General features: G+C 42.6%; 1 protein-coding gene across 1 annotated transcript in view; it reads right to left on the minus strand.

Annotated features, from left to right (window-relative positions):
• PAPPA2 (pappalysin 2) overlaps window positions 1-25,579 on the minus strand; it is a 461,662-nt gene that overhangs the window by 431,210 nt on the left and 4,873 nt on the right. Inside the window, exon 2 of the mRNA XM_054693452.1 lies at window positions 17,551-17,716. The gene's annotated coding sequence lies outside the window, so the exon portion shown is untranslated. The remainder of the gene's footprint in view (window positions 1-17,550; window positions 17,717-25,579) is intronic.

The raw sequence follows: 25,579 nt of genomic DNA on the forward strand, positions 1-25,579 counted from the left end.
CTCACCCGCTGCTCCCCTCAGCAGTGTGTTTCGTCAGTCTGCCTGTTCTGTTCCCCGCTCTGTCTCTGGTGAATCCTCTCACCCTCCTGCACATCTGGCCTCTACCCTGGTTCTTATATAAAATAAATAAATAAATCTTAAAAAATAAATAAATAAAGGGTTTTCTTTGGACCAGTGCTCATAGAGAAGATGATATGGGCCATCGTAATCAGAGAAGTACAGACATCTGCTTTGCCTTCAATAATAATAAGGCCTTAAAGAGGCAATGAAGCCATCACACATTTAAAAGGAGCCAAAACAGAAAATTAAAGGTTTCAGGAAATGGAAGTCAGTTCAGCGTGTTCAAGAAAATCTCCATGGAGAACATGGGACTTGACCTGCATTGAAGGGCTCAGGGTAAAAAGAAACAGTGAGGCAGGAATTTGAGGCAAATTGGAGCCAAAGTGTAGAGGTAAAACCACGTAGGGGTTTGCAGGTAAACGACAGGGTGATCAATGAGGCATTTCTGCTAAGCATAAAAATGTAAAGAACTCAAGTCTATTGCATAGCGCTTCTTCCTGTGCCTGCTGCAGCATGAACATCTGAAGGTTGTGTGTATGTGTAGGGTAAAGAAAATGTCAGGCTTTTCTGCCCTTCCGCCATCAGGATAGATGATGGATCCTTGTCCTGAATGTATGCCTGATGGCGGGCACCTGGAATAGGGTGTGGGCATAGGTAGATGGGATTCACCTGGGCTAAGACTGTGCTTTTAAGGGCGGCGTCACGGGGACGCCAGCAGCAGCAGAAGACAAGAAGCCAAAGCAGAAGCCGAAAGAGAAGCCGAGAAGCAACAGAACAAATGCCAGAGAGCCCAGATAGGGTGAAGACTTGCTGGCAGGCCTCCCAACCCCCCAACCAGCACCCCTGCCTGCCATATGCCTGGTGAACCCCAATAAAAAACCTGCAAAACCACTGAGGACTCTGACTCCTCCTTTACCCGGTCTGCATGGGATCAGAAAACCTGCTCAGTGGTCCAGTCCTGACCTTTACAATTGGCGTAAGTCAGCAAGATGATCCATGTAGACCGGTATTGGAGCCCTCCGAAGACCTGGAGGGAGTAAGGAGTGACAATGTTTGCCTGTGACGACGCTGGAGGCGCCATGGCGGCACAGGAAATGGATACGGTCCGGGAGCTGCAGGATGGGACCTGGCATGAAGGAGAAGCCCAAGAGGACCAGCCGAGGACACCCAAAAGGACCGGCCAACGACCCCTGAGGCAGCAGAATCGTAGGGGAGGAGAGGACCACAATTTAGCGCTCGCCGGTGCTGATGCAGGGAGAGGCCAATGGACTTCAACTGATGGACATGGACTGATAAACTTGTACTGACAATCCCGCCAGAAGGCGGAGGACCTTGGCAGGTTATTTATTTATTTTTTTTTTTTTTTGAGAATCTGGGGGTGGCCAGTGGGCCTTGATGGCCAAAAGCAGCCTGTGCATGCCCAGCAGCCAGGCAGAGGAGAAAAGCCAACTGAGAAGGCAAAAGCTGGTGCTGATGCTAAGTTGAGAAGCCCTGAGCTGCTGTTAAGCAGCCTGAGTATGCTGAAGACATGTGAGTCTCGTAAAATCACCTGTGGGTGATGCCCTGCTCATTCTTGAGCGAGGGTGAGGAGCTGAGGAACCCGTCCTTGGGGGACGGGTGGGGAACGTGGCTTGGGGTGGAGCCCAAGCCAAATTAGAGTTTGGATCCCCGACCCAGGTGCTTGTGAGTGGGTTGGCCTGAGTGCAGGGGTCTGTGAGTCACATTGGTGGCTATGAAGGCCGAGTGTTGGAGCGACTGCAGACAGAAACACTGAGAGTTGGCGATTACCCCCAACAGAATAGAATCGCCAATCCCAGAGCTAGTGCATCCTGGGGGTGGATGCTGTGTGTGGCTTGTAGCCGAGACTACAGCCAGAGAAGGCCAGGAAGTCTGACGGCTCCTGGTGTGTTACAGTAGATGCTGAGAGTGATTCCCCTCCCTCGTATGAGCAGTGCCTTAGGCAGCAGATTTGGTGGCTCATCTGCTGGTACCAATAATTGTCTTTTGCACTAGGTTGGTGCCCTGCCTGGACTTATTTGTGTTCTGTTGTATTTTGTTATATTGTATTTTGTTATATTTGATGTATTTGCTTTTGTGGGTCATGGCTGCATTGTTTATTAGCTTAGAAAATTGTATATATATGTATAGACTGTATGGCAGAAAACCCTGAGGGGGTGGACTGTAGGGTAAAGAAAATGTCAGGCTTTTCTGCCCTTCCGCCATCAGGATAGATGATGGATCCTTGTCCTGAATGCATGCCTGATGGAGGGCGCCTGGAGTAGGGTGTGGGCATAGGTAGGTGGGATTCACCTGGGCTAAGACTGTGCTTTTAAGGGCGGCATCACGGGGACTCCAGCAGCAGCAGAAGACAAGAAGCCAAAGCAGAAGCTGAAAGAGAAGCCGAGAAGCAGCAGAACAAACGCCAGAGAGCCCAGATAGAGTGAAGACTTGCTGGCAGGCCTCCCAGCCCCCCAACCAGCACCCCTGCCTGCCATATGCCTGGTGAACCCCAATAAAAAACCTGCAAAACCACTGAGGACTCTGACTCCTCCTTTACCCGGTCTGCATGGGATCAGAAAACCTGCTCAGTGGTCCAGTCCTGACCTTCACAGTATGCGAAGCCTACAGTATCAAGCATTCTGGTTCCTTCATAGAACTGTGAGCAATGACTTGTAAAATTTAAGTAAATCATAGAAAACGTCAAAAAGTTCTGAGTTCTTTGTAGTAAATAATACAGAAGGGAGAGAATATTGTAAATTGCATCCCATATTACAGTCCACTTAAGAAGAGAATCTTAAGAAGAAAACTTGGGGATGAACAACCTTGTGATGATGATGTTGTCAACAACAATGACAATCACATTTATTGAGTGTTTATAATATCTCAGGAGTTGTGCTTCACCAATGTTATTTCATTTCATTCTCACAGAAATTTCATGACATTTACTACTAGGCAAGACTTTTGATAACAAATAATATAAAACTGACTCAAAATAGTTTAGCATCAAAGGGACTTGCCTGACCTAACTGGAAAGTTCCAAGGATACATCGATATTCCTGGCTTTAGAAATGACTGAATCCAAGGGGACCCAATGTTTTCAGGGTACAATGACTGTTTTCAACCCTCGGCTCAATTTTCTGACTGTTGGCTTTGTTTACAGACTCACTCTTGGCACACCGGAGGAAATTGAGTGGTGGGAGTGCCAAAGCTGCAAGCTTATACTTAGAGGTCAAAAAAAGACCTTTCTTGGGCCTCCCCTGGTGGCGCAGCGGTTGAGCGCTGGGCTGCGAGGCTGCCCACAGCCTTGCAGCGCTGGTTCATTCCCTGGCCACCGGTGAGGGTCCCACAAAAAAAAAAAAAAAGACCTTTCTCCATTGCTCACCCCCTGCCTCTTTCTTGCTTGGGCCTCTCCTTTTCCTCTCTACGAAGGGAGGTTCTGGATGACCCTGCTGAGTCATTTGAGACTGAATCTCCAAAGGCCAGACTTAAGTCCTGTGATCATCCCTTTCCACTAGGGACTGTCAACTGATGGGGCTGGTAGACCTCCCAACACCACAGGAGATGGGGAGGCATCCCCAGTAGAAAGCAAGCTGCCAGATAAATGTCCACCACAAATTATCCCAATTTGGCTATGAGCAAATTGGGGTCTTTGGTAGTTGACTTTGAAACCAGCCTCTGGAATAAGACTACCCATTGTTAAACTGAGAAGCTTTGAGAAGGACTGGACCTCAGTCTGCTCCCCTATCCAGCCCTCCACCCAAAACTAACCCAGAATCTAGGTTGGAAGAACTGGGAAACAGTTTTTCATGTCCTCCAGTGATTCCAAAATGTAGCCCACATTGAGAAACCCTATATTAAACATGAGACCCCCCCCCCCATTCACAGTAACCCCCAGCAGCACACAGAGCTCTCTCTTCAGCCACCTTCGTCATCTGCCTGCCTCCCTCCCTCAGCTGTTACCCCATCTTTCCAGCGGCAGTGCTGGTGCCTCACTTGACAAGGTGGACACTGTAAAGGGCAGGAATGACCACTGAGCAGGTTTTCTAAGATCCAGCAGACCGGGTAAAGGAGTCAGAGTCCTCAGTGGGTTTTTGCAGGTCTTTTATTGGGGTTCACGAGGCATATGGCAGGCAGTGCTGGGGGGCTGGGAGGCTGGCAGTCCTCCCAGCCCCCAGCAAATCCGCACTCTCTCTGGGCTCTCTGCTTCTGCTTCTGCTTCTTTGCTTCTCTCTCGGCTTCTCTTTGGCTTCTTGGCTTCTATTGGCGTCCCGTAATGCCGCCCTTAAAAAAAAAGCACAGTCTTAGCGCAGGTGTACCCACTTCAGGTGCCCACCATCAGGCATGCATTCAGGACCACAGGATTCCCTCATCTATCCTGATGGCAGGAGGGCAGAAAAGCCTGATATTTTTCCTTACCCTACAGACACTTAGTAAACATTTATCAAACTAGATAGATGTAGCTCCCTGGATTTTCATACAAAGACTTCTACAGGAATCAAGGATTCAGAGGGGAAAAAAAATAAGCCTAGCTTCACCATAGTGATGATGATGATAGGAAGGAGGGAAAAGGAAAGAAGATAGCAATCCACTGTCCACATCTTCTAAGCCAAAAAAGAAACAGAAAAAAAAAAATGAGCTCAGAAGGTTCTCTTATAGCATAAATTACTTTTCAAATTAACATAACCCTTCAAGCCTTCAAGCTCCTCAGCTCTCATTCTGGCGGGTTCCTTAATTATGACATCCCTATTCCCTAATTAAAGGCTAATGGCTAATTAAGCTTGTCAGCACCTTTCTAGAACAGTAATTATTTTTTTTTTAAGTGAGCCTTTATTAAGTTGAAATCCTTTACAGGAAAGCAGTATATTCCAGTGTCTACTTTATTATAAGCTCCTTTCATTTGACAACATCATACTAAACAATACTTTCAATCTGATCAAAAGTTTAAGGTTCAGTTTACTGCAGTCAAGAAATATGGGCATTTTGATTATTACCTTCTTTAGAACTATGGGAGCATACTTCTATGTTCCTTTTGGTAATTTTTATATTTCCCCCCAAAAAACTAATTACTCTAGTTTTCTACTATTTTCCTCTGTAGTACTCCTGAGGAGTCCCCATGTGATTCATCTCTATTTGGATGTGGAGGTGGCTGCAGAGTAACTTCAATTTTCCCTACTCAGCTGTCTCATTCCTAGAATCCAAATTTCAGTTGCCATGGGCTTTGTCCTTACACCGCACATGCCCTGACTCTGGGCTCTGCCCCTGCATGGGATGCGCTCACAAACATGTATGGGATCACCTGCAGGAGGCTACTGGTGCCAACCAAGAACACCTGTTTCTTCTTCAACCTTGTCCTGACCTTCAGTGCCTATTCAGGGTTGGGCTCTCTTCCATCCAGAGGATTCCGGAGTTTTGTATATTTACATCATCAACTAATCATCAATCCACCAGTGAGTGTATTTCTAGAAAAGAGATTCAACCCTAAGGTGTACTTCAGGCCATTCAACTGGGCCCTTAAGTTTAAGAAGTATTTACCTCAATGGTAAATATACCTTTTCTCAAAACCAAAGATTTGTTGGCAATCATACCCCTTCAGTCATATTTTTTCCAAGATTCTTGTTCTTTTATTGTGAGTGACCGCTAAAGAAAAAGTAAAGTCTAGTAGGAGTTCCTGGGAAGGACCACCCTAGGATTTTAGATGTAGTAATTTAGAAGTCTCTTGATGTCTTTGTTTAATTCTTTCTGGATTCAAGTGTTTCATCAGATAGTTTGAAGTGTTGGTAGTACTTGAGTTCAACAGGTTTTGAAGGGTGAGTATAGGAACTTTGTCACTATATGCAATACTGTCTGTGGGGAAATGCATTATATATACACACAGAGACGTGTACAATGTCGGTGATGTGTCCCCTAACTTCTTCTCTGCACTCAGGCCCCACCCCTTCCCCTGTGGCAGGTTCTGGGTAACTGTAGCAGTTAGAGGGAAACAGCTCATTGACTTACACTCCATTCAATTTTCCTTCTTCATTCATTTTCTTCCTCCTGAATTAAACCCTTCAGAAGCTTCTTCAGTGGGGTTCTTTTGTGCTAAATGCTCTCATTTTGTCTCAAAATGTTTTGTGTGAAAGGAGGCCTTTATTCATAAAAGAAGTTTAGCTGACTATTATCTTTTGGTTAATATTCATTTTCTCTTAATACTTTACACATTTAAAAATTAAGACCCCTGGGCCTCCCTGGTGGCGCAGCGGTTGAGTGCTGGGTTGCGAAGCTGCCCGCAGCCTCTGCGGCGCCGGTTCGATCCCCGGCTGCTCCCCGGCCACCAGAGGAGGGTCCCACATGGCACGCAGACCTCTCCTGCCGCCCGCTGCTCCCCTCAGCAGTGTACTTCGGTCCTTCTGCCTGCTCTGCTCCCCGCTCTGGCTCTAGTGAATTCTCTCACCCTCCTGTGCTTCTGACTGTACCCAGTGCATGTATAAACGAAACAAACGAACAAACAAACAAATAAATAAATAAAACATGCCTCTTTAAAAAAAAAAAAAAATAAAAATAAAAAAAAAAAATAAAAATTAAGACCCCCCCCAAGGAAATTTTATATGGGTTTTAAGTATTGAAATTTTCCAAATTAGAAATTAAAACAATTTATGAAAGTTATTAAATTATTTTAAGATGACAGCCATAAACTCACTTTGTTAACATGCTAGCACATTTTTTATGAGAAAGCTTTCTTCTACAAAACAAAAACAATAGTAAAAAGAGTGGCATTGCTTTACATATTTGCATATTTTAAGTATCTTACTTAACAGTAGATACTTAACAGATGATGCTTATGTCTGCTTTCAATTTGAATCTTTTGTGATACTGCATTCATGTATTTTAGTAATGAAAATCTCCACTGCTCACTCACAAGATATTAAGAGCAGAAAAAGAAAAAAAGGCAAAAACAAATATTATGAAAATAGTTTTGACCTCATGGAGATCCTAAAAGGGACTCTCCAGGAGTTCAAGAATCATTTTGCGGGCCTCTCTGGTGGCACAAGGGGTTAAGACACAACCTATGAAGCTATCCTCAGCCTCTGCAGCATGAGTTCAATCTCCAGCCAGGAAATTACCCACATGGCACAGCAGACCTCTCCTGCCTCTCCCACTGCTCCCCTTAGTGCATTTCAATAGATCTGCCTATTCTGTCCCCAACTCTGTCTCTGGTGAATCCTCTAACCCCCCACACCTCTGGCCTATACCACAGTTCTTGTATGCATAAATAAATAAACCTTTAACAAAAAATCATTTTGAGTACCCCTGACCCAAGATACATTCCACTCAGCCCTGCCCAGCCCTGGAGACACCACACCCCATTCTAATCCCAGAAAATTCAACCTGAGAAAGAAATTTGAGAAGAATTCATTATAATCAGAATGGCCTAAATACTTAACACTTTGCATATTGTCCCTCCCAGCATCATTTATCTTTGCATGTTGGGGTAAAAGGAGGGGGGGAATTCTCCCACTGCAAACTTGGTTTACCTGAGACTGCATAGACAAATTAACATCAAATAGGTTAGTAGGGTAAATACCAAAAATTTAATAGCATGTGTACAGAGAATTCATATAATTGTAAATTCTAAAGAATAATGGAATGGACCAGGGAGATTTATCCTCTGTTTAAGGGATCTAAGGTGTCAAGAAAAGAGGGGGAGAAGAATTCACATGACAGGTAAGAAGGGGATGACCACATCTTCACTGGGGGTAAAGATGATATTTTCAGATAGACAGGACATGTTAACCCTACATCTGTAACAGTGTAATTCCTATATCGAAAGGGAAGGTTCCAGGTTCCCTGCCCCACCGAAGGAAAGGTGTTGCTGAGCAGAGAGGGGAAACTAAAAAGGACTTGGGAGAGAAGGAGCAGGAAGAAGAGAGAAGACGGGGGAGAAAACCTGGAGGAGGCACATGGATCAGAGACATGTTAAGAAGCCACACTTGCTTCTTGGCCTTGGACTTGTACCAGCAACTGGATATGGAAGGAGGACTTGAAAGGGACAGAAATGTGGATGACAGACCCACTGGGAGGCTGACAATGGGAGTCTTTACCTTCACTTGGGTTTTGATTTTTGCTGTTGTCATTCCTGGCTTGCCCGGCCTCTTCTGCCCCTTTCCTATGGGTCCCCACCAGAAGGTATCTTAGAATTGTGACAAGCTTTCATGCCTCAGTAGCCCCACTTTGGGCCAACCCTGTTTGGTTGGGCATTTATCCACAAGGGGTGGATAATTTTGGATGCTTCATTTAGAAACTATAATCTTTCTTCTTCTTTCTATTGCACAGTAATTCTATTAAAGCTCTTTTTAAAAAAAAAAATTTATTTATTTATGCATACAAGAGCTGAGGTACAGGCCAGAGGTGTGGAGGGTGAGAGGATTCACCAGAGACAGAGTGGGGAGCAGAACAGGCAGACTGACTGAAATACACTGCTGAGGGGAGCAGCGGCGAGACAGGAGAGGTCTGCTGCGCCATGTGGGTCTCCTCCCCGGCTGGGGATGGAACTCATGTCACAGTGGCTGCTGATAGCTTCATAGGTTGTATCTTAACCCCTTGCGCCACCAGGGAGGCCCCTACAGTTCTTTTCCATTGAAGGTCTTAACATACAAAGAGTATGTTTTGTCTTTACGCAAGGTATAGCAAAACCCATTTAGAACATGCAGATTTGAGGATCCCAAGGTGCCCCCTCATTCTGCCCACTAACACACCCAGATGATACTCCCCAAACTACATTCTCCTAGATCATAGAGAGGAGGAGCACTGACTGCTTCTTCCATTAGGGAAAAGGACAAAGGACAAAAAGTTGCTGAGACCCTCGCTGCTCTTACCTTAAAATAATCTGCATTCTTTAAATAATGGTAATAAACTCCTGAGATGCACAGGGTTCATATCAAGGTGACACTTACTGTAAGAGGCCCACTCTGAGGATATTGAGAAAAGTCTTTGGGGAGACTGATCCCAGAGGAACAACTCTTACATGCTGCACTTGCATAAGCTTGGCTAAGTGACATTGACTCATAGACCAGTGAATGGAAAAAATACATACAAATAATACCAAATTACAAGACTTATTTTCCACTTCCCATAACTCAAGTAACTCCCAAGCCATTTTGCTTCCTAATCTAAAAACCATTGTTCTCCCTGACAACACAGGTAGGTTTTATTATTCTGCTTGAATTAATCTGTTAATTACACCTTAGTTTCTCTTTGCTTTTATAAACACATTCTAATTTGTCTCCCTCAATTTTCTGTAGTGGTTAAAACCACAGATTCTGGTATCTGATAGACAGGGCTTTTGATTGCTAACATTTTCATTTTATCAGTGAGGATGCATTCAGCAAAAAGCAGCTGAAACCCAACTAAAAGTGGCTTAAAGAGATAAGTAATATATCCTGATATTGAGGGTATTAAGATCGTTCATTCAGCAGAGTCTCTCCATATTTCCGCGTAACCATCTTCATTATGTCACCTTTGTTCTTTGGTTTTTTCCCTTCACATTTGCTCAATGTCTTCAAGTGCCCCCAAGCCTCATACCACAACATTCAAAGTAAGGAAAAGTACAAAGTGTATTTTTAAGAAAAAGATAAGCTTCCCAGAATTCCCACAATGGATTTCCTCTCATGTCTCAGTGGTCAAAATTGTGTTTTTAGGGCCTCCCCGGTGGCGCAGCGGTTGAGCGCTGGGTTGCGAAGCTGCCCGCAGCCTCTGTGGCGCCAGTTCGATCCCTGGCTGCTCCCCGGCCACCGGAGGAGGGTCCCACATGGTGCGCAGACCTCTCCTGCCGCCCACTGCTCCCCCCAGCAGCGTACTTCGGTCCTTCTGCCTGCTCTGCTCCCCACTCTGGCTCTGGTGAATTCTCTCACCCTCCCGCGCTTCTGAATGTACCCAGTGCATGTATAAACAAACAAACAAAATAAATAAAACATGCCTCTATTTAAAAAAAAAAAAATTGTGTTTTTATTCTCATGCCTATATCAATCATTTGGCAAAAGAAAGGACATCCCCAGGATTGAATAAGGATAAGTAAAAATCACTCATAGGACTGAAAGGGGACCCTGGGCCCCCTTCAATGGTGAAAAAGACTGAGGTTCTCATCTTCCTGTATTTTTTCTAGCTGTCACCTTGAGTGGTTACTAAATATCTCTCAACCACAGTTTCGTTATCTTTTAAAAACAGATAATAACAAAAGTTACTGTTTAGGATTTTATGAGGATTACATGGAATTGCTCACAAAGAACATTTAGCAGAGTTCCTGACATATAAGTGCCCCATCAATGTTAGCTATTAATTTGTCGTCTAATTCTCAAATGTATCTTATAATTAGATATTCTTGCTGATATCTCATCTGAACTGTCTCATGTTCAAGCAGCAAATAACAACCCCTATAATAATCCATCATGTGATTGAAAGGCTTTCTTTATGTTTTAATCACGGAACCACTTCTTATTCACTGTTCCTTTACCATTTATCCAATTTACTCAAAGAGAAACACAAAAGCAGCCTCAATGCTAAATTAAAGGCCTAACAGTAGAATATGAAAATTACTGTAATTCTGCTATAAATACAGTTTGCACCACTTGAAATGTCCAAGTATAATATTTGCTACAATAAACTACTGTTGATTTTTATATGGCCAGTAATTCACCGTGACCCTCAGGTCTTGCTAAGTCTAAGCATGCCATATCCCTTGCCATTGTCTTTTTGCCACAGTGCAGTTCCTCCTGGTTGATGTGGGTTGATGAAAGTCTTTGCATATTGCTCCACACAAATCAAAGGGCTTCTTTCAAAGAACTTCCTCATCAAAAAGAGAAATCGTTCAAATATAAAGTTTCATCACATTGGCAATATTATCTTTGCAATTATATGTAAAATACAATTTATTTATTTTTTAATAAATGAATGATGTGGGGAATGCTGCTGAATTATGTATGCATGTTAGATACTGGTTAAAAAATTATTACTGCTAAAATAGCCAATGGAGGAGGGTCTTAAAGGAGTGAAAAATATTTAAATCTTTCCAGTATTTCCAATGTTTTATGTTCTTTAGGTGTTTGTATGATGATTTCTTTCAGCAATTTCTCAGGGTGATTTTAAAAGTAAATAAGGCAGTTTAGAACAATAAAAAGAGCCCCGGCTTGGGATTTATTAAATGAGCTGGACTATAGCCCTACTTATCACAGACTAGGGCAATTTATGTGTTCTACCTAAACCTCAATTTCCTCATTCTCCACACCAACCCATGTAGGTCTGATATTCTTTTCATAAATTTTATTTTTTAAAAGATTTATTTATTCGTGCATACAAGAACCGGGGTACAGGCCAGATGCGCGGGAGGGTGAGAGGATTCACCAGAGACAGAGCAGGGAACAGAACAGGCAGACTGACAAAATACACTGTTGAGGGGAGCAGCGGGCATGACAGGAGAGGTCTGCTGCGCCATGTGGGAATCTCACCCGCCGGCCGGGATCGAACCCTGGCTGCAGAGGCTGCGGACAGCTTCACAGTGTGGCGCTCAACCACCTGCTCCACCAGGGGAGGCCCAAGTAGGTCTCATATTCTAAGCAGGACTGATATTCTCAACCTTAGTCACATTCTGGAATTTGAAAATCCCTCCACAACAGTGATCCATGCTGTTTCCACTCCAATGAGAGAGTTGGGGTGCTCTCCAAACATGCACTTGAGCTCCTCTCCTTGACAATAAACATGGGAGCTGTGACTGTGTGACAACCTTTTAACCCACTCTTTTGTGTCAAGAGCAGTTTCTGCTATCTTTTGAAGATAAGCTTTAATTATGTGGAAATGTGACATCTGTTAATAAAAACCTGAAGAAAATATCTCAGTATTTTTGATGCTCAAATGGCACAGAGTCCCAGAGGTCATTTAGAAACCCTCCTTCCTCATACATCTCTCATTTTTTGTGCAAGAAAATGTTGCTGTGGCAGACAGGAGATGAACTAAAACTACAATCCGGATAACCTGTCTCAGAGACGCTGGAATTTTCATGAAAGCATGCTACTTCTATTAGCTTGTGACCAGGGGTAACCCAGGGACTGAAACTGTTAGGTGGTGCACATGAGAGAAGAAAGGATATTCTTTTTTTTTAATTGAAATATTTTATTTTATATAATTCTTACATCTTTTTTCATCTTTGCACAATGTATGGATTTTCATTTTGGTTACATTCCCCATACAATTGCACCCCCCCCCTTATTTTGACTCTAGTCCTTCCTTTCCCCGCCCTTCCCTCCCCCCTCCCCACAGTGTGTCTCTGGTTTATAGTTGCTTGTTGATTTTGATTTTTACTTTGTATTGATTAGTCTTTTTCCTGGTCTCTTATTTAGGTTTTCTAAATTCCTGCTATGAGTGAGACCATCCGGTATTTTTCTTTTTCTTTCTGACTTATTTCGCTGAGCACGATCCCAAGAAAGGATATTCTTAATAAAGTTCTGAAAATCACTCATCCCCTCATGGGCATATGCCCAGTCAAACAGGCTTGAATTAAAGCAGGGTTGCTGAGGCCCAAAAGCTTGCCACAAGTCTAAGGCACCTTCTGTTAGGGACCCACAAGGAAAGGGTTAGGCAGTGCCAAGAGAACTGGGATAGCAGAAGAAAACTCAAAATATGAAACATCACAATAACAGCTGCCATTGTCTGCCAAGGATGCGGAACAGTCTCCCCACTTGTCTCTCACTCACATGTCTCAACCAAGCATCTCTTATAAGGCCTCTACATGTCTCTTCTCCACATTTCTCCTCCAAGTCTGCCCTCAGCAATACCAGGGTACATGGCAAACCGGGAAAGCAAGAGACTAAGAGCATGCGTGTGTTCAGTTATAAGTCAAGCATGGGACCTCCCTGGTAGCGCAAGGGGTTGAGACGCAACTTATGAAGCTGTCTGCAACCACTGCAGCATGACTTTGATCCCCAGCCAGGGAAGTGACCCACATGGCACAGCAGACCTCTCCTGACTTACCTGCTTCTCCCCTCAGCAGTGTGTTTCAGTCAATCTGCCTGTTCTGTTCCACACTCTGTCTCTGGTGAATCACCCCCCCACACCTCTGGCCTATACCCCAGTTCTTATACGCATAAATAAGTAAATCTTTTTTTAAAAATGTCAAGCATGGCTGCTTAATTCTCCCTGTAGTTCCCAGTGACCCCTACCCTCCCATTCAGGAATTCAAATTCATGGCATGCTGGAAATTATAGTCCTTGGCACCTGAGAGCTCTTCAGACGGGGGTGGAGTCTGTTAAAACACAATGGGTGTAGTTCATTCAGAACATCATTCATGGTTTCCTTTCTGTTTCCTCCTCTAACACTTCTTCCAGATATACCATACTGTCATTAAGAGGGATCAGGCATTAACTTAAAAATAAGATATAAAAAATATGTTCACAAGACTTTAAAGTCTATGAACAACTCATTTCTCTATTATCTCATTTGAGCCTCAACACTGTGGTGCCTGCTGTGAATCAAACAGACTCTGTCTTATCTCTAACTGCGTTTTGAGACCTCTGGGTGAATTAGGGAGGCTGCCTGACTCAGCAAATGGCAACTACAAAGCAAAAGGAGACATCTGCTGATTGTTTCAAAAGAGCCTATTCTGCAACATTCTGCCAGAAGACTTTTGTCAATCAATGGTAAAAAGACAAACTTAAGAACCAACCCAAAAGTTTCAAAACAGATGACCTAAGCTCAGACCACATCCCTGCTTGACTCCTAAATATTTCCCTATGCCCTCACCCTGGTGGAACATACTTTGGAATTGCTCCTTGATTGTAACCCCAGATCATGATTCCTATTCTGAATAAACACTTATATTACAGCCTGGTTACTTCTCTGTTAAAGCTGACACTTGGAAGGGTTAAGTGACTTGCTCAAGTCCACCTACCCAGGCAAAAGAGTCAGCCCTGGAGACCAACTCCTCTGACTGCTGGTCTTGTAGGTCTTGTTAGTCCTGCCTTCCATTAAACAGGCTGATTACCAAGGAATGAAGCAAATCTTTCCACCACCTCTGGCTGCTGAGTGATCAACCTGAAAAGGGCAGTCCAACTGGCAATATACTCCAAGTTATTCACATGCTCTAATCTACTAATATCAACACTATAATTAAGTTTACTTTTAGAAAATTCCTGAAACAGGAAACCAACCAAGAGCCAGATGTTCCAGCTAACTTTTTTTTCTTATTTGGTGCTCTGAAATAGCTCATTACTACACATTTAATCGTTAATATGCAATTAACATGAGTGGGTGGTTCACTCAGATAAAGTCACTAGATAAACTGTTTTTCAATACAAAGTTTTTCAATACATAGTATTGATCATTTCTTATATTTACAATAAAGAGTTGTAGCATAGTGGTCAAGGGAGGTTCAAATCATGGCTTTTTTACTAGCGATGTAGCCTTGGGCCATAGTCTTCATCATACAATGGATATTAAATTATACAGCTACATCACAGAGTTGCTAAGAGAATTAAATGTGGTAATACCAACATAGGACCTAAACTCATACCACACATACAATAAGCACACTATTATGAAGTAAAACTGTATCAAGCACAAAGTAAGAACAATAATTATAAATGTTAAGTAGTATTAGCATAATTATTTCTACAAAGGGGTGTCAGATTATTCTCATTATACAAATAAGGAGACTGAGACTTAAGTCAGTGATTTTCCTAACACCACAAAGTTTTAAGTGACCTTAGGGGAATATATTTGCCAAGACCTTATTAAAGATGAGAGAGGAGGAGGAATAACAGGCTAGCTGGGCAAAAGGGACTTCTGAGGGACCATGGGAGAAGGTTCCAAGCTGAATGGCATCAAATTCACACTTTTTTAATAGTGACTAGTCTGGGCCAAGCTGCTTACCTGAAGTGGTTTGTGTTTTCCTCAAAGCATGACAACCACAGAAGAATCTTATCAAACAGAAAACCACTGTTAAGACTTACTAAAATAAGCTCTAAGTGGAAAGTCTTTGTGTCTAAGTCTCTACCGTGTCACAAAATAAAACTGTTTAAATTTGAAAGAATGCCAGTGATAGGCATAATAGGCATACGGCCTTCTTAGCAGATCTGTAAGGAAGAGGTCCTTAAGGAAGAAGACTCTTAGCTGATAGTAAGAAAAAATTCAGCTTATTTATGTATGGTGTTGTCATTACTGTTGTCTTCATTTCCAATCCATCTTGGACTAATCAATACTTAGTCCAATGATACAAGTCTACTGGTTTCTGGTTTAACAACAGTGAAGTATCCACTTCTTTATTCTCAATTTCTGTTCTTATCTCTTCCAACAGTTTGTGTATTGGCATCTGCTTCTCATATTTTGAGTAGTATTTGTATAAATAGAAAGATTTATCATCATCCTCATGAGAAATTCAAAAGTAGTCCCAGGGTTAACTTGGGGATCCCAGGTCATCATATTATTAAAAAAGATCCAGGCTTTTTTTTTATTATTATTATCCCATTTTGCCACCACAGGAATTCATTTCCTTCCTCAAGTTTGTAACCTCTGCCATAATCTTCCTCTTTACTCAACATTATCTAATGTTAGATAGGGAAGAATGAGGTGAAGGAACTTCTTCCTCAGGTGGTTCTATCTTCACTCAGAAAGAAATATCTTACTTTTATATCCTGTTTCCCAAGGATCCCCCACATCTACCCAAACTGCCACTATTCCAAATTTGCAAAGAAGAATGGGATCACTATGATTGAAAAAGACCAATGGGGATCCAAACTCTTGAGGTACAACAGCACACTGCCACCTGAACAAAGTCAGGGACTTTGGCAAAGAAGAGCAGGAATGGCTGTCCGTTAAGAAAGGAAATGTCTGCCACAGAGGTCTCAGCTCTGCCCAGATCAAAAGAGGTAGAAAATGTAGCAAGAAGGATGAAGGATTCACTCAAATTTCTCAATGTGATATAAACTTCATACCCACCAGAAACTTTCAGAATTCAGAAACTATCAGAACACAGATTTCCCTTTCATTATCTCCTGAGTAGGGTTTCTTAATTTCATAAACCTCCTTTTCCTTGTTTGTAAAGGGACATATTGCAATGAAACAGGAAGGGCCCAAGGACAGCAATAGGCTCGGGAATAGAGGACAAAATTCTTTTGCAAGAATTTTGCTGTTCCCATAGGCTGATAAACAAAAGGTTAAAAATCTGAGGACTCTAGGCCAGGACAGCTGGGGCCATGAATTTCTATGGCTTTTTGTTTTTTATATTTTTGTTTTGCTTTGTTTTTTTACCACTTCTGAGCTATCTTTCCACTGCTTATCAAGTTGCCTGCTATGGGGGAAGGAGGAACGAAAAGACCCAGAAGAAAAAGGGAGTCGCTGAAATTGAGAGCTGACCATTTCAACCTGGAGCTGTGGGCACACATGCAAGGGGAGCCCTGCATGACCGCACGACGCCCCCCAACCCCCAGCTGAAGCTGATTGGGGCTCACAACCAACCAAGTCCACTCGCCTTGTTTTTTCAGCCAATAAAGTTTAATTCCTATGTTCTCACAACCTGGTCCTAAAACCGGTGCAGACCTCCAGCCCCAGCCCCACTGGAGTCTCTCATGCCTAGGGAGGTCGTTCTGGAGCAGCTCTTTTCTTGAACTTTCACTAATCAATAGCCGCTGACTCCTCGCCATCCTGTACCGTGTCTGCCCAGGCCTCTTTTTAGTCCTGATCAGAGGGTCTCAGGAACCCATTTCCTGGCCTGGGTGCTGCACCCTTTGGTCCATCGTTGACTCCTGGTGGGTGGAGCAGCAGCTAGTGGCAGGTACGTTGCTAACTCAGTGGCTTTTTTGTGGGGAGATTGGGATCTTGCTAGCTGGACCACTGACGCTCCCTCATCTGGTGATAACAGGGCTTTCCTTCAGGGTGTGTTATGAGGGTAATAAGAAACTAGTAGAGGGGGCCTCCCTGGTGGTGCAAAGGGTTAAGATGCAACCTATGAAGCTATCCTCAACCTATGAAGCTATCCGCAGCCACTGCAGCGTGAATTCGATCCCCGGCCAGGGAGGAACCCACATGGCGCAGCAGACCTCTCCTGACTTGCCCGCTGTTCCCCTCAGCAGTGTTTCAGTCAGTCTGCCTGTTCTGTTCCCTGCTCTGTCTCTGGTGAATCCTCTCACCACCACACCCCCACCCCGCATCTCTGGCCTGTACCCCAATTCTTGTATGCATAAATAAATAAACCTTAAAAAAAAAGAAAGAAACTAGTAGAAAGCACACGACCAAGTCTTAAGCAAATCTTGCCTTACTATTATTGCTATGTGGTTATAGGGACTAATTTGGAGCGCCTATAAAACCAGGGTCACTGTTAAAAAATCATGAGACCTTGAAAATCTGGAAATAGATGGGGCAGTTTCTGCAGCTTATTTCCAAAAAATTACAATAAGGAAAGAGAGTGTGCAGAGAGAATTGGTGTGGGCAACACGCGCGGCTTTGGAGAGAAAACATCCAGGCACTCACTCAGAACCAGCAGAAATCCAAATCCATCTCAAAGTCCAGCAAACCCGACCGAAGCCAGCAGTGTAAAGTTGTGTACTTGATGGATCTGCCGCAGGTTCTTTGTCGTAATTACGTTCGCCACAAGCATTTCCAACACACAGCTTTTTGGCCGTAAAGCAATTTTGCCCTTAAAAAAAAAAAAAATAACGATCGCAAAAAATAAAGGCGGAGCATTAACTTAATGAAACATAATGAATCTTGAAAAATTGATTCTCCGCTATCCAAAAAGAAAAAAAAAACACCTCACCAATTCAATAAACTTGGACTCATTGGGAATAACATAACCATTCCTTTGGGGGGATAGAAGGAATTTGATTCTTCTTTTGCCTTCAAATCCTAATACTGCATCAGTTTGGTAAAGGTGGCATTTGAGAGCATGCTGTTGTATCTAAGGAAGCTAAAGAGTTGATCATTAGTGCTCTCGAAGCTCATTTATATTTGCCTTATCTTGGTAGACTTTTGGTTTTGAAAGGTAGAAGAGATGACTGTGCTCACTGAAGGAATTGCAAACTGATAAACTGTCGTTTTCTAGTCTAGTATGCAATCTGGCTTTACACTCTTTTTTCACACTTTTAATAAGTTTTTCTATCAAGTCAATATATAGTTTTTATCATCCACTATTTTAAGACAGGTAATGTCTACTGTATTCTGAAGACTAAGATTTATATCATGCAAAAATGGAAGCACTGTGCAGTTGAAACCAAATTCTCCAACTAAACTATCCACTGCAATATTGCCACAGCAAAATGGCCACAGCAAAATTGCCTCACCACCAATTATTTATGCAGTGAAAATGCTTGAAGCAAAGAACTTGCAGACAATCTACCCCGCACATGATGTGATGGGGCCCCTACATAGTTTTCTTCCCCTAAGTCACTTTGGGTGCCAATTCGAAGAGTTTGGAAAAGAGCTGTGAAGCAGCAGAGCTCTAAGTGAGTCCTTAGAGGTGGTGCTGAGTTGTGAGGCTGCACTGTCTGCCTGCCAATGAGCTACTCCAGGAAGCCAGAGACTCAGGAATGACCCAGAGGACCTTTCAAGAGCTGTTGACAGGAGCAAATGGGAGTAATTGTGGCCAGTAGAAAATGCCGCAGGGAGTCCCTGGATGCAGGAATAGAGAAAAGAATAGTCACCAGGAACTGGGCCGTTGTATCCCATCACTGAGGGCCATGATCCACAAAAGCTGGTGCCATCAATACCAATTCTAACAAGACAGAGCAGAAAACTGCCAGTGGAACTGATCCTCATTACTTGAAGCAACAGACTTTAGGTGAGACCTGGAATAGCTTACCACTCAGAATTCTCTGGCCTTCCCCACCATGGGTTTAGGGCATCACTGAATAATAAGTTGGAGAGGCAATAGCATGGACCTGAAGTCAAAGGACCTGGACTTAAGTTCTGGATCTTCCATTCTCTCACTTTGGGTAAGTCCCTTAAACCTCTAAGCTTTAGAAGAGTTAACAAGTCAATATATATGGGCGGGGGGGGGTGGTGGGTAGATGCTTTGTAACCTTAAGTGCCAAGAAAGTTTGAAACATTGCTATGATTTTTTCAATATATGCTTCAATGAAAAGGAAGTATCATTTTTATACAAGTTAACCTAAAGCAAATACAGCTCCAGAAAATATGAGTGGGGATCCAAGCCAGTTTTAAAAACCCCAATGGGAACCTAGCTGAAAGGTTGAGGTTTGGAGACTGAGTATCTCACTAGGAGATAGCATGGAAATTGAATTTGTGATCTCATGACCTTGGGCTTCTATGAAAATACAGTGCAAGTTTTCAGCTGCTTATTGTATTCGAAATCCCATTTTGTTTCAAATTAAAAAAAAAAAACACCTGAAAATTTCCTGAAGGATTTTTTGAAAGAAAATTTAAGTATAACATTACTGTGGTTGATCTTCTGTCAGTTTAGTCCCTTCCAAAGTTCTTTGAGGAGACCAGAAGGCAGCATATTTTAGTAGTGGGGAGAGAAGGACACATTACAAGATGCAACCACAGCTGCTGTATTGAGTCGGGATACCCTTTTGATACGTGCAGACTGGGGCCCTGGGAGGGCAGCCACCTCCCCTGCCCTTCACCACCAGTCTCCAGGATTTCCTGCACACATCAGAGAGGCACTGCCTCCCTTGCCTTGGGCACCGTCTTCTGTTTTGGCCACTGGTGGTGCTTCTGACAGATTCCATCTGCCTAGCCACTTTGAGTTTCCCCCGCACTGACATCTGGGATTCAAAACTATTCAATCTACAGTCAACAGAGCCTTCCTTCAAAAAAAGAGAGGAAAAAAGCAGTCAAGAGGTGAAAGAGTCCAAACTCTATCTAAAAGGAACCAGAGAAACAGCATTCTGTTTGTCTTGTTTCTTAAATAGAGCTTTCCATCCCCTGTGTGTTTATTCTATAATTAGAAAGTGTGTTGTAGAAAGGGTGTTATGATCACCCTCTAAAAATCTTGTTTTTGTAATACTGGATTTGTCATATGATATTAATTTGGGGGAAGGAAAAAAACAGGAAAGCAGCTAAAGCACAAAGAGTTCTGCAATACAGTACTACGGAGTTACAGAGAAGAGAGGAAGATCTTTGAATAAATAAGTAAATAAGGTGAAGATGTTATCTATTAATGTTTTCAGTCATAAACGTGATGAAATTGTCTGGTTTGAGTTCACATTGACTCTTTCTAGACTATTGCAACAGACTGAGCTGATTATCCTGCTTCCCAATTTTTCCCTCCTCAGGTTCACTCTCCAGACATCATTGATCTGAATTCCAAGTCTGATCATGCCCTCACTCTGTCAGAACCATTTAGTAGCCCCTCATCACCTGCAGAACTAAATCCTACTCCAAAACTTAGTGACTAAGATGCCTTTCCTCATTTTCTATTGAGGCAATACTCTCTCCCAAAGGTGATGTTTGGAAATGGTGGTGGTATCGTTACAGTTGTCAAAATGATAGGGGAGTTCTAGTGGCTTTTGGAAGGCTGGGACTGGGCAGCCACACTCCCTGAGATTACAAAGGAACATACCCCATCAATACTAATAGCAGATCCATTGAGTAACTCTGAGCCTAGCTTTTCAATTTCCCCTAATTTTAATTTCTACTCTTTATCACTTTGACTAGTCCGATCTCTAACCTTGACTGTGTTCACACTAATTTCCTTTTTTTTTTTTTTTTTTTTTGGTGGGACCCTCTCCTGGGGCCAGGGAACGAACCAGAGCTGCAGAGGCTGCGGGCAGCCTCACAGCCCAGCGCTCAACCCCTGCGCCACCAGGGGAGGCCCATTCACACTAATTTCTAATTTGATATGACCTTTCCAATTCACTCATCTTGCCCACCCTCAATCCTTCCAAACCCAGAGTAAACTCTTCTTCTCTTTCAATAATCAACTTTAATTTCTCCTATTTCTGTAGCCCTGTATCACTTAGCTTCTACCTCTGGGTTAAAAAAATAAAACCTCAGGGTCTTCCCTGGTGGCACTGGCGTTAAAGTCTCTCTAAGTGCTATCAAGCTATAGCCAGCCACTGCGGCATGAGTTCAATCCCCAGCCAAAGAGCTAACCCTTGTGGGCAGCAGACCTCTCTTGTCTCACCCACTGCTCCCCTTAGCAGTGTATTTCAGTAGAGCCATTTGTTCTGCTCCCTGCTCTGTCTCTGGTGAATCCTCTCATACCCCTCTTACAGGGGAAGGAGGGGAGACCCCGGAGCCCCCAAACCTGTCCCCTCTAAATAGGTTCTGTCATCCCCCACATCAAGACAAAATATATAAGACCTTTGATGGAAAGGAACAACACAGAAAAGACTAAAAATATAGTTTTTAAATTAAGTACTGAAAGTTACCCTCCCCGTGTGGGGAAAAGTCCAGCCAAACAGGATTGGCCCAAAGTAAGGCCCAAAAACCTGATACAAGTCTAAAGCACCTTCCAGCAGGAACCCATAGAAAAGGACCCAAGGACCCAAGAAATAACCAGACAAGTCTGGGAGGAAAAGAGTAAAATCAAAACCAAGTTAAAAGCTGCCATTGTTAACCTCCCCACGGGTCTCTCACCCACATCTATTCTAACCAGTCCAGGACCAAGAAGCAAGCTCAGCTTCTTCACATGTCTCTCTGCTCCATGTGTCTCCTTGTCAGTTCTGGGGTGCCCCTCTCCTTGCCCTGTAACATGCCCACACCTCTGGCCTACACCCCAGTTCTTTAAAAAAAAAATAAATAAAACCTCAAATGTGAACTTCTTCTTAGGAGCAAAACAGGTCCTTTACTATTTCCAAGGTTATTTCTGAGTTGCAAAAATTCCTTATTCCCTTTCCTATATTTCCCCACTCAGTCTGGGCTGCCAAAATTAGAGCAAAAACACAAGGACACTTTTTTGTTCCATCTATTGTGGAAACTTTATCAACACAGTACTTCTGCTTTAAATTAACTGTATTCTACATTATTTTATTGCCATTTTATTATTCTTATCTTCATGACCAAATAATACATTCTTTGAAGACAGGACTTGACCTATTCACCTTTAACTACCCAAACACTAAGAACTCACTTAGTGCCTGGTACTTAGATTTGTCAAATTTAATTGAATTAAAACTCACTACTTTTTTTATTTTTTAAAGATTTATTATTTATTTATGCATACAAGAACTGGGATGTAAGCTAGAGGTGTGTGTGTGTGGCAGGGGGCAGGGGTGTGTGAAAAGATTCACCAGAGACAGTGGAGAGCAGAAAAGGTGGCTTTAACCCCTGCACCAACAGGGAGGTACTCACTACTTCAATTATCTTTTTTCTATCAAATACATATATATATAGACACTCAGTTTTATTTTTTTAAAGGAGCTAGTGAATTTAATACAGAAAGTCTTAATTTGTTATTCTTCATGGGCAAAAATGTGTTTGAATAAATTGAAAAAAAATGGCTGGTTTCCTGCTTCTCCAACTTAGATCGGGTTAAAAATCCTTACAAAAGAAACAACCAAAAGAAACTGGGTCTTCCAAAAGTCATGAGGTGAAGAAAAATGTAATTATTTTGGTGTTGCCAGTGAAATATTTATATATATATATATATATATATATATATATATATATAACCTACCAAATGACTTAAACTTCACAAATTTCACTTGATTTAATTCAACTTTCAAAAAAATTTTTTTAAGTCACCCTTGGACTGGGATGAAACATGGAAAATTTCAAAAGTAAGATTTTTTTTCTAGGAAACTGTGAGCAAATGAAAACAAGGTTTGGAAAGAGTATTTTACCAACTCTACGATAGGACAGGTCACTGCCAGCACCATACTTGTTGATGAGATATTTGGCAAAAGGCCTGCTGCCAGAAATACAGTCTGTGACTTTATTTTGCTGGAGATTTCATCTGTAAAGATTTTCTTTTCCAGTTACAAAGTTCTCCCAAAAGGGACATAGCTGCTTTTTGGAAACCTGTGAAGTATTGGCAAGTCTTGCCCTGTTTACCATGGAAACTTGTACTTGGAAAGCGTTACAGTGTATGACCTGGTACAAGCATAGATGGATGTTTGGTGCCTGCTATTTTCAATTCCTGTTGATTTGGAAATTATAAATCACAGAACCAGATCAAATAACTTTGATCTTTCCAGTTCATTCATTCATCATGACTTATGGTTATACCTGCATAGGCTTGAAAATACATTGGCACTTGATAGAACACATGTTATGATTAAAATTTATGTGTTTGGTTCTGATTAATCTACACAGTGTTGTGAAAAAGGCATAGGCTATTATAAGTATGGATGATTTAAGTCTGCTTATCTGATGTTGTTTTTCTCAGGGAGTTCTAACTTATTACATGGCTTCGAAATTGAATTGACATGGTATTTTTTAACGAGAAACAAAGAAATTGACTAGCCTTGCCTGCAAGCAGATATTATCAACTTTCCTCTGAATAACTGTTTAAAGCATCTGACCCAGGATTGTGTAAGAGATTGTTTTTATGTCTTTGGGAAATAGTTAACAGTCGAGTTCAGGAACTCATCACTACTGGCCTAGATAACTTTAATTGTTTTAACTTGATCACAGAAACATAGGTTCTTTTTTTTTTTTTTTAAGATTTATTTATTTATGCATACAAGAGCTGGAGTACAGGGGGCTCCCCTGGTGGTGCAAGGGGTTAAGCACTGCACTATGAAGCAATCCGCAGCCTCTGCAGCACAAGTTCGATCCCCGGCCGCCAGGGAGGAACCCACATGGCTCAGCAGACCTCTCTTGACTCACCCACTGCTCCCCTCAGCAGTGTGCTTCGGTCAATCTGGCTGTTCTGTTCCCAACTCTGTCTCTGGTGAATCATCTCAACTCCCGCATCTCTGGCCTGTACCCCAGCTCTTGTATGCATAAATAAACAAATCTTTGGGGAAAAAAAAAGAGCTGGGGTGAGAGGATTCACCAGAGATAGAGCGGAGAACAGAACAGGCAGACTGACCGTAGCACACTGCCAAGGAGAGCAGCGGGAGAGTCAGGAGAGGTCTGCTGCACCATGTGGGTTGCTCCCTGGCCTCGTGTTGCAGTGGCTGCAGACAGCTTCATAGGTTGCATCTTAACCATTCGTGCCACCAGGGAGGCCCGGAACCATAGGTTCTTGCACCCTACCCTCAATCAACTTGCCACAGTCCTACATGCCCTGTCACTCAAAAAGCAGCTCTGATCACTCCAACCCAAAGGTTAATTCTTCAAGGTTTCAGGGGAGATTTTAGTATGGGGGCCAAAATCACCCCTTGTCTTCCTTCTTGCCTCCCACTGCTCTCACTCTATACAGTCAAATGTTATTAACATTTCTATAAACAGAATTTTGGTGGTCACAAGAGGCTACGTCATATAGCTTAGGTGCAATGTAGGCTAAACCATCTAGTTTTATGTAAACACATTCTGTAATGTTTGCACAATGAAGAAATTGCCTAAAGATGCATTTCTCAGAACTTGTTCCCATTATTAAATGACCCATGATTGTCTTCTACAGCATCATGTGTCACCAAGCTATCACTCACTTGTGCCTCTCTGCCCTTGAACCAGCTATTACCACTTATGTGTCCCCTCCAGAACCCTCTGCTTCTCCTGTAACTTTCTCCTCCTGGAAGGAGTGGTCCCCAGGAAAAGGGGAGGTTCCAGGTTCCCTGCCCCACCCAAAGGAAGGTGAGCAGCAGGGAGAAGCTGGAGAAGAGACTGGGGAAGAAAGGAAGCAGAATGGAGAGCAAGAAGGAAATCTGGAAGAGACACACAGAGCAGAGATATGTGAAGAAACTGCACTTGCTTCTTGGTCCTGGACTGGTTAAAACAAATGTGGGTGAGAAACCTGTGGGGAGGTTAACAATGACAGTTTTTATCTTGGTTTTGATTTTGATCTTTTCCTCCCAGACTTGTGACCCTTTTTTTTCTGACCCTTTTTTATGGGTCCCTGCTGGAAGGTGCTTTAGACTTGTGGCAGGCTTTTGGGCCAATCCTGTTAGGCTGGACTTTTACCCACAAGGGGATGGATAACTTTGGGTGCTTGATTTGGAAACTATATTTTTTGTCTTTTCTGTATTGCACACTAATTGTATTAAAGTTTCTTTCCATTAAATGTCTATATATTTTGTCTTGATGAGATAGATGGCAAAACCTATTTAGAGTGGGCAGGTTTGGGGGTTCTGGGATGCCCCTCTCTCTCTCCTATAACACTCCTAATCATTTTTCAGCTCATGTTTCACTTTCTCCTGAAACCAATTCAAATGTTCTCCTCTAGGAATGCTGCAATAACATTTGCAGCATTCTACAAGTGCTGCAATAACATTTGCACATATCTCTAGGATTGCAGCTGGCCCACAGATCTACCTGCCTTTAATAGCGTGGAAGTTCCAAGAGACCACATTTCATCCAGAGCCTAACAAATATCCTAGAAGGGTACTCACTAAAAATCAGAAATTATGAATGAACAAAAGGATAAATGAAGGAATGGTTTATATTATACTTATTTTTTCTGGCTAACTATACTAGTATTTTTGAATTT

This window comes from Talpa occidentalis, unplaced genomic scaffold, assembly GCF_014898055.3.
Source record: "Talpa occidentalis isolate TD23 unplaced genomic scaffold, MPIMG_talOcc4v2.1 talOcc4.12, whole genome shotgun sequence".
NCBI lineage: Eukaryota > Metazoa > Chordata > Mammalia > Eulipotyphla > Talpidae > Talpa > Talpa occidentalis.